This window comes from Salmo trutta, chromosome 32, assembly GCF_901001165.1.
Source record: "Salmo trutta chromosome 32, fSalTru1.1, whole genome shotgun sequence".
In the NCBI taxonomy this organism is placed as follows: Eukaryota; Metazoa; Chordata; class Actinopteri; order Salmoniformes; family Salmonidae; genus Salmo; species Salmo trutta.
Window position 1 is genome coordinate 5,070,005 of NC_042988.1, and position 17,416 is coordinate 5,087,420.

General features: G+C 43.4%; 1 protein-coding gene across 1 annotated transcript in view; it reads right to left on the bottom strand.

Moving 5' to 3' along the window:
- The window catches only part of LOC115170861 (thyroid hormone receptor alpha), a 110,619-nt gene that overhangs the window by 41,581 nt on the left and 51,622 nt on the right, over positions 1-17,416 (bottom strand). The window contains exon 2 of the mRNA XM_029727196.1: positions 13,134-13,569. The gene's annotated coding sequence lies outside the window, so the exon portion shown is untranslated. The remainder of the gene's footprint in view (positions 1-13,133; positions 13,570-17,416) is intronic.

Here is a 17,416-nt window from a genome sequence, read left to right on the forward strand (position 1 = left end):
AGCTGAGTGCTGGGGTTTTGTCCAGACAAAGTTTTTTAGTGTAGCAATATTAAGTTGTATGAAATTAAATCAGATGTGAAAAATAGGCTATGCAAAAATTTGGGCACCCTTGTCATTCTGTTGATTTGAATACCTGTAACTACTTAGCACTGATTAATTGGAACACAATTGGTTTGGTGAGCTCATTAAGCCTTGAACTTCATAGACAAGTGCATCCAATCATGAGAAAAGGTATTTAAGGTGGCCAATTGCAAGTTGTTGTTCTCTTTGACTCTCCTCTGAAGAGTGGCAACATGGGGGCCTCAAAACAACTCTCAATGACCTGAAAACAAAGATTGTTCAACATTATGGTTTAGAGGAAGGCTACAAAAAGCTATCGCAGAGATTTAAGCTGTCAGTGTCCACTGTGAGGAACATAGTGAGGAAATGGAAGACCACAGGCACAGTTCTTGTTAAGGCCAGAAGTGGCAGGCCAAGTAAAATATCGGAGAGGCAAAGGCGAAGGATGGTGAGAACGGTCAAAAACAGCCCACAGACCACCTCCAAAGACCTACAACATCCTCTTGCTGCAGATGGTGTCACTGTGCATCGTTTAACAATTTAGCACACTTTGCACAAGGAGAAGCTGTATGGGAGAGTGATGCGGAAGAAGCCTTTTCCGCACACACACCACAAACAGAGGTATGCAAACGCACATTTGGACAAGCCGGCTTCATTTTGGAATAAGGTGCTGTGGACTGAGGAATGGTCCAAAATACCTTTATCCAGAATCCAGACACTCATTAGAGGCTATAGGAAGCGTCTAGAGGCTGTTATTTTAGCAAAAGGAGGCTCTACTAAATATTGATGTGATTTTTCTATTGGGGTGCCCAAATTTATGCACCAGTCTAATTTTGTTTTGATGCATATTGCACATTTTCTGTTAATCCAATAAACCTCATTTCACTACTGAAATTTTACTGTGTCCATCAGTTATTTGATAGATCAAAATGAAATTGCTGATCCAAACACCCAATTATTTATAAATGGAAATCATGGAAATTGTCAGGGGTGCCCAAACTTTTTCATACGACTGTAAGAATGGAGGCCATTGTGTTCTTGGGGACCTTCAATGCTGCAGACATTTTTTGGTACCCTTCCCCAGATCTGTGCCTCACCACAATCCTGTCTCGAAGCTCTGCAGATAATTCCTTCGACCTCATGGCTTGGTTTTTGCTCTGACATGCACTGTCAACCGTGGGACCTTATATAGCCAGGTGTGTGCCTTTCCAAATCAGTTGAATTTACCACAGGTGGACTCCAATCAAGTTGTAGATCCATCTCAAGGATGATCAATGGAAATCAGGTGCATCTGAACTCAATTTCAAGTCTCATAGGATAGGGTCTAAATTCTTCTGTAAATCATTATTTATAAATTGTCAACATTTTGAAGTCTGTCTGAATATTTTCCGAATGTACTGTATACCCTCTAATATATCAATGGAAAGCTTACATTCACAGCTAGCCATTAGACATTTTTGGAATGTTCAAGTCAACAGAACCTTGACCTTTGACCTCTAGGGTATAAATCGCTTAAAAAAGGAAATCCTGATACATTCATCTTTGTTTGACAAGTGGTTCTGAAAGGTCATGAAATTACCTTTGAAATTATATAATATAAACAACTTTGAAAGCACCAGCTACAACTAGTGTTTAAAAATAGGCCATATTGTACTATTAACATTAGAATGCTTGAAGCTTAGCCACAGAATTCTATGTAGTGGGGCAGATATGTTTTTAGATTGTAACTTTGGTGACCACATTTCACACACACACTGCTAGAACGGGGTTTTAAAAAGATGGAAGAGGATACAGGGCCATCACAGGATTCACATATTAACCCCACAGAAGCCCTTTTCCAATATGGCCACCAAACAACTTTTGGGCTCCCGAGTTGCGCAGAGGTCTAAGGCACTTCACCTCAGTACTAGAGGCGTCACTGCAGACCCTGAATAGATCCCGGGCTGTATCACAACCGTCCGTGATCGGGAGTCCCAGTCCCATAGGGCGGCACACACTTGGCCCAGCGTCGTCCTGGTTAGGGTTTGGTCGGTGTAGGCCGTCATTGTAAATAACAATTTGTTCTTAACCGACTTGCCTAGTTAAATTTAAAAAATTAAACTCAATAGGGTCTTAATTAGATCAATTTTGCATTACCATACCTGTATGAAATATATTTGTAGCATGCCCAATATCATAACATGTTCATAGTGATGCAGAGCACACAACCAAATGAGCCAGCTGTGCAGATATGTAAGAATGTGCCTAAAAATCTGTCCGAATCACTGATTTCTAAAGATGTCACGATCAATAACTGCAATATTTTTATCTTCAAACATTGTCAAATGGATATGTACAAGTGAATAGTCATGGATGTGAGCTGACTCAAATGATATACGTTATCCTATTAACTGTCGCTGGTTGCTCAGCTCCGAGAATAACTCTTTGTCCAAAACCATCTAATAGAAACACGGAGGCTTTATTCCCCGGTGGGGAAAGGAAAGGAAAAGGAGATAAGTCGCCCTGGATAAGAGCGTCTGTCAAATGACTAAAATGTAAATGTTAAATGAGATAAGGAGGAGGCGGCGGCGGCAGGGTGGACGAGAAGCAGAAGGAGAGGAAGGGGATTTGATGGTAAAAGCGGCAGATGCATGGCCTCCTAAGCGAGGATCGAGGGGGAGTGGAACCACTCACATCAACACTCTATAAAAGATGGAAGTTCTACTTTCATCGTATTCCCCCCCCCTTCTCTTTCTTCTCTATAACCAGAAGGCAGTCATGTTCTATATGTTGAGCTATATTTGAGTGTGTGTGTGTGTGTGTGTGGGGGGGGGGGCGGGTGTAGAATGGTAATGTAAATCTTTATGTGGTGCAGCCATCTGCTCATGGTGGGAAGTCTGTGGCTTAAGCACCAGCTATCTTCATACTAACGGTCTCACGTTACATCTACTGTACATCGCGTGTAGGTGGCGTTTTTGGCCCTGTGTTTTGCTGGTCTGCCTAAAAACAGGGGCTCGATTCAATCAAAATCATAGGACAGAAAGACCTAGCTACTTCTACCAGGTGCTTCCTCACCAGGTACATGCCTGTGTGTGTGATCGAATGGGTTGTGTGTGTGTGCATTCCTGCATGCACTTGCATGCGTGCGTTGAGCCACAAGTGGGACGTCTAGTGTTAATTCTGATGGAGCATACTAGTCACAGAGCTCCTAATACCTCCGGAACAGGAGCAATGACTCCCAGGCAGCTGCCCTGGCAAAGGGGTTGGTTTGGCGGCTAGTCAGTCCACTTAGCCTGCATGCCTGGCAGCTTTCATGAACGGGCATGCCCAAAACCCCTGCCTGGATGCGTCACCACCCAAAACACACAGCACAGGGAAACCTCTTCCCCTAGCTGCAACCACACTGTCTGTGTGTACTGTGTTTGTGTGCGTGTGTTTGAGAGTGTGTGACAAAAGCGGGCCCTGAGCCACAAGCACTCAGGTAAGAGTAGGAGCCCAAGGTGAGAGTGCTACACAGATACGCACGCACACTTCCCTTTGCAGTGAGGCTGACTGAATTTGCATTCCAGTGTTCACAGTACACCATCAAAAATTAGAACATTTCATATACACCAACCAGAGACGGAGATCAATGGTGCTGCTGAGAGGGGAAATGAAAACCTCTCCCTCCCCCTTTCGTGAAAAAGGAAGCTGGACTGTTGAACGTACTGTGAAATCGCATACGATACGGTTGTTACTGTAATGAATGCTTCAGAAAGGCCGCAGTGTTAAAAACAGCAACACAGAGCATACCTATGGGGAGTGACAGATGGGCCCGCGTCCTAAATGGCACCTTAGTCCCTTTATAGTGCACTTCTTTTGATCAAGGCCCATAGCGGTTTTATCAAAGGTAGTGCACTATATAGGAACTTGGGTGCCATTTGGGATGTAGACAGGGTCTACGGTAGATACCTGTATTGTTCTCCAGGGAGAGGTGACTGGGAGAGGAGGGGCAGAGGTAGGGTGGTGGAGGGTCTCTGGTTTCCTTTTAGCCATAATCTTGCGTGACTGCGAACAATGTACTTCAAAAGGCGAGGCCCGCACTGGCCTTCTTTAGGGCCCCTGTAAAACCGAGCCCACCCTACAATATCAATGAACATGAAAAGACCCTAAGGGTACACAGTGATTGCAAAAGCAATAACGGCAGGAATATGGGGATAGGTGTGTGAGGAGGCACCCAAGTTCCAGTATGGGAAGCAGAAAGCACACCAGACCTCGGAGCTAACCGTGCATGTGTAGAAACCCTTTAACGGTGAATAGGTTGTTTTTTTTTAAATCATGATCTCTCTCTCCCTCTCAGGAAAAAAAACAGAACCACAACGCTCAGTCAAACTTGACCCATACACACCTCTAACACCCAATCCCCACGGGTCCAGTTAGAAAGTGTTGACATGAGCCTAACCATGTCTAAGATTCTCTACCGCACTTGGTCTGCCTTCCACATCTCATCCACACAGAGGTGGAATGTGTGTATATATATATGTGTAGTCGAGTACTCAACAACTTGTGTTAGTTTATTAAAAGGTTAAAGCATTCTAAATGGATTAAAGTTTAAAGCCCCAGACTACAGGCCGGGATCACGCCTCCTGCCGTCGGTGTGTCGGCACGGTAACAAGCTGTAAATCAGTTGGCCAACGCAGTGTTCCCAACCAGAGATTCCCTGCTATTCATTGGGGGGGAAGAGACGTGGTAATCCTTACACAGAACAGACAATATATTCATTTCTATCAGTGAGAATTAAGGACAGGTTAGTAGACAGGCCTTTGTATCTGTATCAATCAATCCAACTTTATTTACTATATAAAGCTGAGACGTTACTAAAAAGGCATTTAAAGCGGAGATCCACGAAGGTAAAAAAAAAAGAAAAAATATATATAAAAAAAAAGAGTCACTGGTCGCCCCAGGTGCATTTGTTGTTGTATTTGTCTTTTTTTTTTTTTTTTTTAAAGGAGGAGTTGAGCATCCAGTGACATAACAAAAGATGCTGGTACATACGCTGCTGTTCAATTGTGCGTGTAATGATGTACAATGATGACCAAGGGAATAAAACACTGTTGGTTGTTTAGCTTTGACTTTAGGAAAGGCATTGGCAATTTTGTATGTGTTGGGGGTGGGGGGGGGGGTTCTGCATGTCATTACAATTGTGGAATACTTCTAGTTCTGTGGACACATCAACAACTGGACATCAACTGCAGACTTCCTAACTTGAAGCTGACGTTTAGCATGTGTGATGTGTATGGAACTGGGGCTTGGAGGGAATAGTAAGCTAGACCTGTTGACTGGTGCTAAGCAGACCAGGCCTGTTATTAAAATATGGGCTGCTTTCAGACTTGATATACTGTACATGCTGCTTTCTGACTTCATATACTGTGCGGGTGTGAATTCTTGTTCTCCATGCATCCATCCATCCGTCTGTCTGACAAGTCGACAGAGCCTTGAAGCCTGCCACATGAGGCTAACATCTGCTGGACTTCCCCCGTGAGTATCTCAAGTCCCTTTATGGCTCCTTAAAAGGATAGTTCACTCCAAAAATCAACGTGTTTTTCAGACGTTTTAGGACCTCAAATGTGGTCAAATGTCGAGATGAGTCCCACACCATCTGTTGTGTATATCCAGCTGTAAGCCTCAATCCCAAATAAAATGGGAAAGAAAGGCACCATCCGAAATGATGACGTAAGACATCTATCTATACAACAGATGACACGGGTCATGCCACAAAGTCATCTCAAACGTTTGACCACTTTCAGGGCCTGAGCAACAACATCAATAAATAAAATGTAATTTTTTGTGTCAATTGTTCCTTTAAATCCGGAATGACAACAGGGCAAAGGTCGTGATGGAGCATGAAGGTATAGTTTATCAATACTGCAGGTCTACCTGTGGAACAACCCAGTTCTCGTGGCTGCGGCCACGACCAGGGCTAGTCAGTATTATTCCAGAGCAGTGGTGTGGTGGGCGGAACGTTCCGCAGGGTTCCGGAGTGTTACAGAGTGTGTCTGGCCTGTAACTCCCCACCAGCAGCAGGGCAGTAGGCCCCAGGTGGGATTTATGAAGTGTTAAGAATGTTTTGATCTCAAAACGTGATGCAGGCCATCTGGGAGCAGTCTACACCTCACTGGCGCCTCCATGATGCCTCATCCTCCCATCAATCCACCCACTCCCCCTACAGAAAACACTCAGTGTATCTAATATACAGGGAGGGAGCTTGGGTAGGGTAGGAGAGTTAAAAAGTTGGAGACCATGCCCTCTTTTCACGAGCCACAAGGCCCCCACAACAATCTCCATCTGGCCCCAGGCAGGCTGTCACATTCCTTCCCCAGAACACCCTACCCAACTCCACCAAATATAGATTGGGCTGTTACAGTCGGTACTTCTACTTCTATCCTCCTGATTCCCGCTTACAAGCAAAAATTTAAGCATGAAGCACCAGTGGTCAGATGAAGCAGATGCTAAGCCACAGGACTGTTTTGCTAGCACCGACTGGAATATGTTCCGGGATTCTTCCGATGGCATTGAGGAGTACACCACATCAGTCACTGGCTTCATCAATAAGTGCATCGATGGCGTCGTCTCCACAGTGACTGTATGTACATACTAGGGATGCACAATATAGTCAGTGAACATATCGGAATCGGATTTCTAGTTTAACGCCCGATGTGCAAAACCAATGTCAAAGCTGACGTGCATTCCTATATAACGAAGGTACATGATGTAATGACGCCACGCAAAATTCTGCGCTATACGTGCAACACAGAATTCCTAAGCTAGCCCACAATATCTGCCGTGTGGATCGAGCAGTCAACAAGTCAAGTCATTTGAAAGAGTAGCAACATTTCAGCGAGACAACAAAGGCGAAATCCATTAAAGCCAAGATAATGAAACTCATTGCCCTTGACAATCAACCGTTCTCTGTCGTGGGTGATGTTGGCTTTCACCGACCGGTCGAGCACCGGTTAACACAACCAAGTGTGCCATTTTTCCGATGTTGCCCTACCGGAGTTACACAGTAATAGCTTCACTGCTATTAGCTTCACGACATACACACTATGGAACAGCCGTTTGGGTCTTTGCGTGTCAAAAAAGATACAGTAGCACTGTCAAAGAAGTATAGAAAAGTCAAACACCTGTGTATTTACAATACCACGTTGGTAATAAAGCGTCATTTGTTCGACCGCAACTTCTGGGGTAGCTAGCTTTAGCTTGGTACCTAGCTAGCACCAATACAACCAGCCTGAAAACAATGACCAGTAAAAACTGCAGTCATTTTCATTATTCTTAGCAATGATTTAGGAATCCTTGTAAGTATTAGCAAATAGTAGAATTATGCCATACTTTTATTTTGAAGGTTAACCGCAAAGTCCACTATTAATCAAATAAGACCTGTCTTATAAATTAGAGTTATTTTAGATGACACCTAGCTATATAGTTAGCTAGCTGACTCTAGCTACTGAAACAAATCGTTTTGCTATGTTTTTGGGGAAGAACATTGTTTACATCCATGAGCTAGCGTGCTTTTTTTGTTTAAATGACCAGCACTGTAGGTGTGCAAGACAACTTTACCAGCATCATAGCAGACGTATTGATGAATCGTTGTGACATATGAAATACGAGTGACAGTGTAATCAATGTGTTATATAACTAAGGTAAATTATTATGTGACGTGCAGTCTTATTCAGGGCCTGATTGGTCAAATAGTGTTATTTGACATGTCAAATATTATCTTTCTGGACACGTTAAATAGTATCTTTTTTGACCTGCAAAGACCCAAACGGTGTTCCACAGAAATCCTGGTTGAGAATGAAACGACTGAACAAATGAACAACGAAACAGCACAGCAAGTAAGTGAAAGAAATAGGTTTTGCTTATGTTTTACTGGTAATGGGGACATGCATAAATGCCAACAAAATGACTTTTTGGTCAGTGTGGTATGTGTGTAACCTTTATTTAACTAGGCAAGTCAGTTAAGAGCAAATTCTTATTTACAATGACGGCCTACCCCGGCCAAACCCGGACGACGCTGGGCCAATTGTGCGCCGCCTTATGGGACGCCCAATCACGGCCGGATGTGATACAGCTTGGATTCGAACCAGGGACTGTAGTGACGCCTGTTGCACTGAGATGCAGTGCCTTACACACACACATGGATGCAGTGGTCTATGTTAACTATTTAACTGTAGTAGAATGCTTAAAAAGGAAGCTACAATTTTAAATATTGGTGATCAGTATCATTTTTTTGTTGTAAAAATATCGGTATCGGCCAAAAATATAATATCGGTGCATCACTAGTACATACCCCAACCAGAAGCCATGCATTACAGGCAACATCCGCACTGAGCTAAAGGGTAGAGCTGCTGCTTTCAAGGAGCGGGACTCTAACCCTGAAGCTCATAAGAAATCCACTATGCCCTCCGACGAACCATCAAACAGGCAAAGCATCAATACCAGACTAGGATTGAATCGTACTACACCGGCGCCGACGCTCGTCGGATGTGGCAAAGCTGGCAAACTATTACAGACTACAAAAGGGAAGCACAGTCGAGAGCTGCCCAGTGACACAATCCTACCAGATTAAGTAATTACTTCTATGCTCGTTTCAAGGCAAGTAACACTGAAGCATGCATGAGAGCATCAGCTGTTCCGTGTGTGATCACGCTCTCCGCAGCTGATGTGAGTAAGACCTTTAAACAGGTCAACATTCACAAGGCCACAGGGCCAGACGGATTACCAGGATGCATATTCAGAGCATGCACTGACCAGCTGGCAAGTGTCTTCACTGACATTTTCAACCTCTTCCTGACCCAGTCTGTAATAATTACGTACCTTCAATCAGAACCACCATATTCCTTGTGCCCAAGAACACCAAGGTAACCTGCCTAAATGACTACCGACCCGTAGCACTCACGTCTGTAGCCATTAAGTGCTTTGAAAGGCTGGTGATGGCTCACAACACCATCATCTCAGAAACCCTAGACCCACTCCAATATGCACACTGCCCCAACAGATCCACAGATGATGCAATCTCTATTGCACTCCACACTGCCCTTTCACACCTGGACAAAAGGAACAGCTATGTGAGAACACTATTCATTGACTACAGCTCAGCGTTCAACACCACCCTCAAAAACTCATCACTAAGTTAAGGACCCTGGGACTAAACACCTCCCTCTGCAACTGGATCCTGGACTTCCTGGCGGGCCTGCCCCAGGTGGTAAGGGTAGGTACCAACACATCCACCACGCTGATCCTCAACACAGGGACCCCTCAGGGGTGCGTGCTCAGTCCCCTCCTGTACTCCCTGTTCACTCATGACTGCACGGCCATGCACGACTCCAACACCATCAGTAAGTTTGCAGATGACACAACAGTGGTAGGCCTGATCACCAACAACGACGAGACAGCATATAGGGAGGTCAGAGACCTGGCCGTGTGGTGCCAGGACAACAACCTTTCCCTCAACGTGATCAAGACCAAGGAGATGATTGTGGACTACAGGAAAAGGAGGACCAAGCACTCCCCCATTCTCATCGACGGGGATGTAGTAGAGCAGGTTGAGAGCTTCAAGTTCCTTGGTGTCCACATCACCAACAAACTAACATGGTACAAGCACACCAAGACAGTCATGAAGAGGGCACGACAAAACCTGGTATGGCACTGCTTGGCCATCAACCACATGGCACTAGAGGGTAGTATGGCCCAGTACATCACAGGGGCCAAGCTTCCTGCCATCCAGGACCTTTATACCAGGCGGTGTCAGAGGAAGACCCCAAAAATTGTCTAGGACTCCAGCCACCCTAGTCATCATCACCTGTACATAGCCCATCTATAAATAGCCCAAACAACTACCTCTTCTCCTACTGTATTTATTTATTTAGCTCCTTAGCACCCCAGTATTTCTACTTTGCACACTCATCTACAGTCAAATCTACCATTCCAGTGTTTTAATTGCTATATTTTATTTACTTTGCCACCATGGCCTATTTGCTCACATTGTATATAGACTTATTTTTCTACTGTATTATTGACCGTGTTTGTTTTACTCCATGTGTAACTCTGTGTTGTTATATGCACCGAACTACTTTGCTTTATCTTGGCCAGGTCACAGTTGTAAATGAGAACTTGTTCTCAACTTGCCTACCTGGTTAAATAAAGGTGAAAAAATAAATAAATAAATAAATAAATAAATAAATAAATAAGACTGTTCTCTCTGCTACCGCACGGCACGCGGTACCGGAGCGCCAAGTCTAGGTCCAAGAGGCTTCTAAACAGCTTCTACCCCCAAGACTACTGAACAACTAATCAAATTTCTCCCCAGACTATTTGCATTGCCCCCTTCAAAGCTGACTGTTACCAAAAACTGTATTAATTCACTTAGTCACTAAAAACGAATGCACTTCTGTCTTCCTTTGCTTCCCACTAGATTCCATAGCCACAAAGTCAGATTCCACAGCAACATTCTGCATGGCCACTTCGAAAAAAAAGAGATTGCTTCTTCTATGCAAATGTTGTTTTATGCAGTACAATAAAATAAATGTTATCTTAAAAGTTCCCAATAAATTAAGTCCTAAATGGAAGGGATTGTTCATCATCTGTAGCCCCATGAAATCAGCTAAAACAAGCTCAATAAAAATCTAATGTATGCACACAATCCTATAGAATAATATGCATTGACCTGTATTGTAAAGTACTGTGAATTGACCTAGGCTACATCTTGACTTACTCAGTTTATCAATAGAGACTTACCGTTCTAATAAATGATTAGCATTATGCTGTTTTGTAGTTTGATTGGTAAAAATCTAAGTAACATTTATTGTAGAATTGATTCAAATAATGCATACATTTTTTTTCCAAATGTAATGACAGAGCAGTAGCCGAGTTCACTTGTCTGGATCAAGTTACATTCTGGCTTTGATTAATGCGCCTTCTTTTTTTGTGTGGTGTCGTTTCCGTATTGAGATAATAAACCTGGTATCGGTATTCAAGTCAAAATGCTGGTATCGTGGCGACACTAGTTATAGGGCTATAGGCAAGAGTCATAGATTCTCCAGCCGACCTTGCATGTCGTCTCTGACTGGTAACATGTTGATCTGCATGATGAAAGCATCTACCTTCAACTCTGTTTGCACTCTGTAGTCTGGACACACGCTGAGCTTCAGCAGACAGAGGGAGGGAGGCACACACACACACGCCGGTTTTGACGATACCTTTGGTACAATATTTTTTTTCCAAGGCAAAAATGTAAACACGAAGCTCTCTTGGTCCTTTAAACACCTGCTGCTGGTAAAATAGTGTGCTATAGCTTGGAAAATAAATACATGTCATTCTGGATGACAACATAATGATGTTTGTTTCCAACATCAGGGCTGTTTTCCTAATGAAGTTACATCCGCTTCGTGTTTTGTTTCCTTGCCACGATACTAACAAGTATCGTACAGATGCGTGCACGCACAAACGCACGCATGCTAGCACGCACACCAACACACACACAGCTTTCCACAAGTTCCGTAAGGTGAGCACTCCACGGCAGGAGCCTCTCTGATTGGTCGGCCTGGGGTTCTGGTTTCTATACATCAACCTGTTGCTCCGCTGTTCCCGTGCAGCATGTGCAGGGAAGGGAGGACATTACCATGGCAACACAAAGTGCTGGAAAAGGGGAAGGTGTTATGGCGCTAGTATGATGCGTGAGACGATTATCAATAGAAGTTACTACATGTGACATTTTCACAGCAGAGGGGAGGGAGTAGGGAATGCTGAGAGAAATAAAAAGTGAGGTCCCTGAGGACGGGGTACTAGCGTTTTTGTCACACGATGAGGAACGTGGAAATAGCATTGTTTATGTCAAATAAAGAATGGAGCCATGGGAGCGGCAGGTAGCCTAGCGGTTAGAGCGTTGGGCCAGCAACCAAAAGGTTGCTCGTTCGAATTCCTGAGCCGACTAGGTGAAAAACATCTGTCCATCTGCCCGTGAGCAAAGGCCTAAACCTTAATTGCTCCAGTGTCCCTGGCCGTGACCCCGCTCTCAGCTGGTGTCTCAGGGGAGGGGGGGGATGTGCAACAAAACACACTTGTTACACACCTGTACATATGTGAAACAGGACAAATATCAGCACTTTCGGTATTGAGCTACGTTCCTAACTCAGAATTCCATTGAAACACAGGGACTGATTCTATCCTGACTTTACCCCTCAGGCATCATAATGGAAGACATTAGATCAAGGGGATCAAAAGGGGACATGAGATCTGTTTGATCCAGACTTATTTGAGCTAAACACACAGGGAGGGAGATCCTCATCTTTGACTATGAAGCACAACAGTCAAACATCCACCCCGAGGTGTGTCCACACCAAATGTGCCACATTGGTGTCAGCAGTGGGATATAGCCATAGCCCCACAGTCAAACAATCCGGAGTGCACTAGCACAGTCGTGTTAAAAAGGCATACAGAAAAGGGCTCGGCCAAGGACCAGGTCCTGTATTCATAAAGAGTGCTGATCTAGGATCAGTTGAACATTTTAAAACCTAATGAATAGGATCATATGGAAAAAGGAGGACCTGATCCTCCATCAGCACTCCTACTTCGAGGTGCTTTCTTAACATGGGCCCTGTTCAGTTGGATCAGTCACTTCGATCTCTGACAGTCTAGCTCCCTCCTCCACTTCGACTCTCTCTCCCAGAAACCCTCACGCCACCTGGCGGGTCACGGAGGATTAGCCAATCCAAAAGGTCAGAGGTACAGCTTCCAGTGGATTAACGCCACAGCCAGACAACACACAAGAGGCAGTGGACTGGGTTACTCATGTTGGGAAATAAGTTAGTCGACCGCGTTTAGAACGACTCCTTGCCTCAAGACCACCTTTAATAAGAGCGCCCTAAATCTATACCTTAAGCCTTGAGATAACCTTGCCTCGCCTTCTCAAATTCAATGTGCAGATCTGGATATGAAAGAGCTGAAGCTCTGAGCTATCCAATTAGGCCCCAGTCTTACTACTCCTGTTGTTTCACCAACTTCATCATAAGGTGGAGAGAAGGGGCCGAGTGGGAAGGAACCAGAGAACTCACCTGTGGATTGATCTTCTCACCCTCGCTCTGCTGGGTCTTACTGTTCTTCTTACAGCCTTTGCCACCTGGCGGGCTATTATAGGCTGATGATGCAGCCCAGGCTCCCCTTTCAGTCCCTCTCAGCCCTTAAGGCAGCGAGCTGCTCTCAGGGTCCCCAAACCATTCAGGCTTGCCGCTGTGCTGTTTAATGTAAGTGACTGACCCCCAAGCATGCAGCCTTCTGGTTTTGACTGCCTCCCAGGCGGGCCATTTTCCAGGGTCTGAGGATGTGATGCTGCCACCCAGGCAAACTGTTTTCAGGCTCTCCCCGTGCTGTTTTTGGCAGCAACTCGCTAGCTCGTCTAGCCCTGGGTCTGAACGCCTCAGACGTGCTCCACTGCTCGGTCCTTGTCTACCTCCCAAAAAGGTGCTCGCCAGTGGATCAGTCAGCCTGCACCTGTAAGACACACACAGAATAGAAAGGGTTCGACATAAACACAGAGAAGCCAACTAACGGAGTACAAAACACCTTCAAACTCACTGGGTAGATTATCAGAGGACTGGTTCCCGGAACACAGATTACGCCTAGACAAACTGACAGGGTAGATACTGTAAAAACAGTCAAAGCCTTGGTTTTACTGGTGTGTCTATGAGTTCGGTCTGCCTTGCTGTTGTGGAGTTGAGGTCAACATTATTTTAGGGAGGCATTACTTGAGGACAAGTTCAAGTAGGGAGAATAGCAATTTATAGATTTTCTAAAATGCTAACTCAAGAGACTTTGTTTCACATACAGTGCAAGTAGGAAATGGCCTATTCTGCAAGTAGGAAATAGCCTATTATGGTCCAATACAAGTGGAGTTTGTCAAAAGGCACCTAAAGGACTCTCAGACCATGAGAAACAAGATTCTCTGGTCTGATGTGGCAGGGACTGGGAGACTAGTCAAGATTGAGGGAAAGATGTACGGAGCACAGTACAAAGAGATCCTTGATGAAAACCTGCTCCAGAGTGCTCAGGACCTCAGACTGGGGAGAAGGTTCATCTTCCAACAGGACAACGAAGCTAAGCACACAGCCAAGACAACGCAGGAGTGGCTCGGGACAAGTCTCTGAATGTCCTTGTGTGGCCCAGCCAGAGCCCGGACTTGAACCCAATTGAACATCTCTGGAGAGACCTGAAAATAGCTGTGCAGCAACACTCCCCATTCAACCTGACAGAGCTTGAGAGGATCTGCAGAGAAGAATGGGAAAGACTCCCCAAATACTGGTGTGCCAAGCTTGTAGCGTCATACCCAAGAACACTCGAGGCTGTAATCGCTGCCATAGGTGCTTCAACAAAGTACTGAGTAAAGGGTCTGAATACTTATGTAAATGTGATATTTAAGTTATTTATTTTTAATACATTTGCCAACATTTCTAAAAACCTGTTTTTGCTTTGTCATTATGGGGAATTGTGTGTAGATTTTAGAGTAAGGCTGTAACGTAACAAAATGTCAAGGGGTCTGAATACTTTCCGAAAGCACTATCTTTAAGCATGGCTAAATGAATAGTTATGTTGTGGATGATGTATTAAACCACCGAGACACAAAGATGCAGTCATACTTCTGAACTGAGCTGCAGGACAGGAAGGAAAGAGCTTTGGGATGTCACCATGAGGCCTTTGGCGATTTTAAAACAGCTACAGGAGTTCAATAGCTGTGCTGAGAGAAAACTGAAGATGGATCAACAACATTGTAGTGACTCCACAATAATGACCTAAATGACAGAGTGAAAAGAAGAACACAAATATACAGAATAAAAATTTCCCAAAACAAGCATAAGTATGCAACAAGGCACATAATAAAAAACAAATACTGTATAATTGCTGTTTAGCCATGATCTCCAACACCTTGACAGAGCTTGAAGAATTTTTAAAAGAATAAATGGGCAAATATTGCACAATACATGTTGGGGCTAGGGGGCAGTATTTTCACTGCCGGATGAAAAACGTACCCAATTTAAACAGGTTACTACTCCGGCCCAGAAAATAGAACACTCTGAAGTTTCTAAAACTGTTTGAATGGTGTCTCTAAGTATAACAGAACTCATATGGCAGGCAAAAACCTGAGAAAAAATACAAGCAGGAAATTAAAATTTTGTGGTTGTACTATTTTCAAGTCATTGCCAATAAAACACACAGTGACAAAGGATTAATTTTGCACTTCCTATGGCTTCCACTGGATGTCAACGATCTTTATAAAGTTGTTTGAAGCGTCTATGATGAACAGAGACCGAATGAGAAGGAAGGGAAGTTGACGTCCCTGGGATGTCGTCACTTCATTATTGTGCGCACATGTGCGTTCATGTGAGGCGAGACCTTTTTCATGACCTCTTTCAAGACACAGGAGAGGTCGGGTTGAAATATTAGATCTTTCACGTTAAAAATGGACCAAAAGATTGATGCTAAACAACGTTTGACATGTTTGAACAAACGTAAATAGATTTTTTGGGGGACTTTTCCCTCCCGCGCCCTACATTTTGAGTAGCCTACCGAACGCGCTAACAACACAGAACAGCATGGAGTTATTTGGACATAAATTATGAACTTCATCGAAAAAAAAACATTTGTTGTGGACCTGAGATTCCTGGAAGTGCCTTCTGATGAAGATGTTAAAGGTAAGGGAATATTGCTAATGTTATTTATGATTTTAGATGATTCCAACATGGCAGCTACCTGTATTGCGTAGTGTATTTTTCTGACCAGAGTACTCAGATTATTGCAAAGTATGCTTTCCCAGTAAAGTTATTTTGAAATCTGTCAATGCGGTTGCATTCAGGAGAATGCAACCGTTATTCTTTGAATAACAGTTTAATACTTTAACCACGTTTTATAATGAGTATTTTTTGTAAATTCACTGGCAGTTTTGGGGGAGACATTTTCTCAACGACACGCGCCGATGTAAAATGCTGTTTTTGGATATAAATATGAACTTGATAGAACAAAAATGCATGTATTGTCTAACATAATGTCCTAGGAGTGTCATCTGGTGGAGATTGTCAGAGGTTAGTGCATAATTTTAGCTGGTTTTCTGCTTTTGGTGACGCCTGTCCTTGAATTGAAAATGGATGTGTGTACTTTTTTGGCTATGTACTCTCCTAACATAATCTAACTTTATGCTTTCGCCGTAAAGCCTCTTTGAAAATCGGACAATGTGGTTCGATTAAGGAGATGTTTATCTTTTAAATGGTGTAAAATAGTTGATTGAGAAATTGAAATTAGATTTTTGATGTTTTGAATTTCCCGCCATGCTAGCAATCCCATCAGTGGGATTAGGTTACCCTCGATCCCAAGAGGTTTTTAAGAGACTTGCATCTATAAATCAGGCGTTTCTAACATGTATTGACTCAGGCGGGTGAAGTCTTACCTAAATCAAGGTATACAGTATATATTAGTGGCTTATTTTGTTTTCATCTTAATTTTTTTTTAGAATTTTTCTTACAATTTCAGAGTATTTTGTGCAGATCATTGACAGAAAATGACAATGAAATCCATTTGAATCCCACTTTGTAACACAAAATGTGAAGAAATCCAAGGGAGGTGTAGACTTTCTATGGGCACTGTAAGTAGGGCTGCAAAGGGTCGGAAACCTTCCGGGAAATTCCCGGAAATTTTTCATGGGAATTAAGCACAGGAATTTTGCTTAAATTCATCAAAAATGTTAGTTTATAACAGTGAACCTTTTTTTGTGGGATACACATAAGGCAATTCTTGTGGCAATATTTGGTTAACCTACCCCCAATTCAATGGAATTGCAAACATCTGCATGCACAGTGCATTCTTCCATCACATGTACAGCTGATTCTCAAGATCTTACACAGGAATGAGATGCTATTGAGCCCACATTACTACACTGTCTGAGCCAAGGACTACATGCTTTCTGGTATGTTTTGATTACAATACTGGGTGGGGTGAATATATTTTATATGACATAAAATATTTTTGTTAACTAGTAAATAGTAGCCTACAGCAAAGTGTGTTTAAATCATTTCTAACCTGTTAACAATTTCTGCTAGTTAGTTTTTGCTACCATGTGGGTTTAGGTTGCTTGAGCCTGCTAACTGAGGAGTGTTAATTCACCTGTTTCCATAAGTTTCATTTTAAAACATTAATCTTAAAAAGGAGTTGTTTAATCTAACTGCTTAACTATTTATCTGTACATAGAATTGTATATTTGGGTTTTTTTTTCCTTATTTTTTTCCTAATCTTTACAGGAAAATGCCACGGGCACTGTCTGACGCGTGGAGACATTTCAGTGCAACTAATGTAG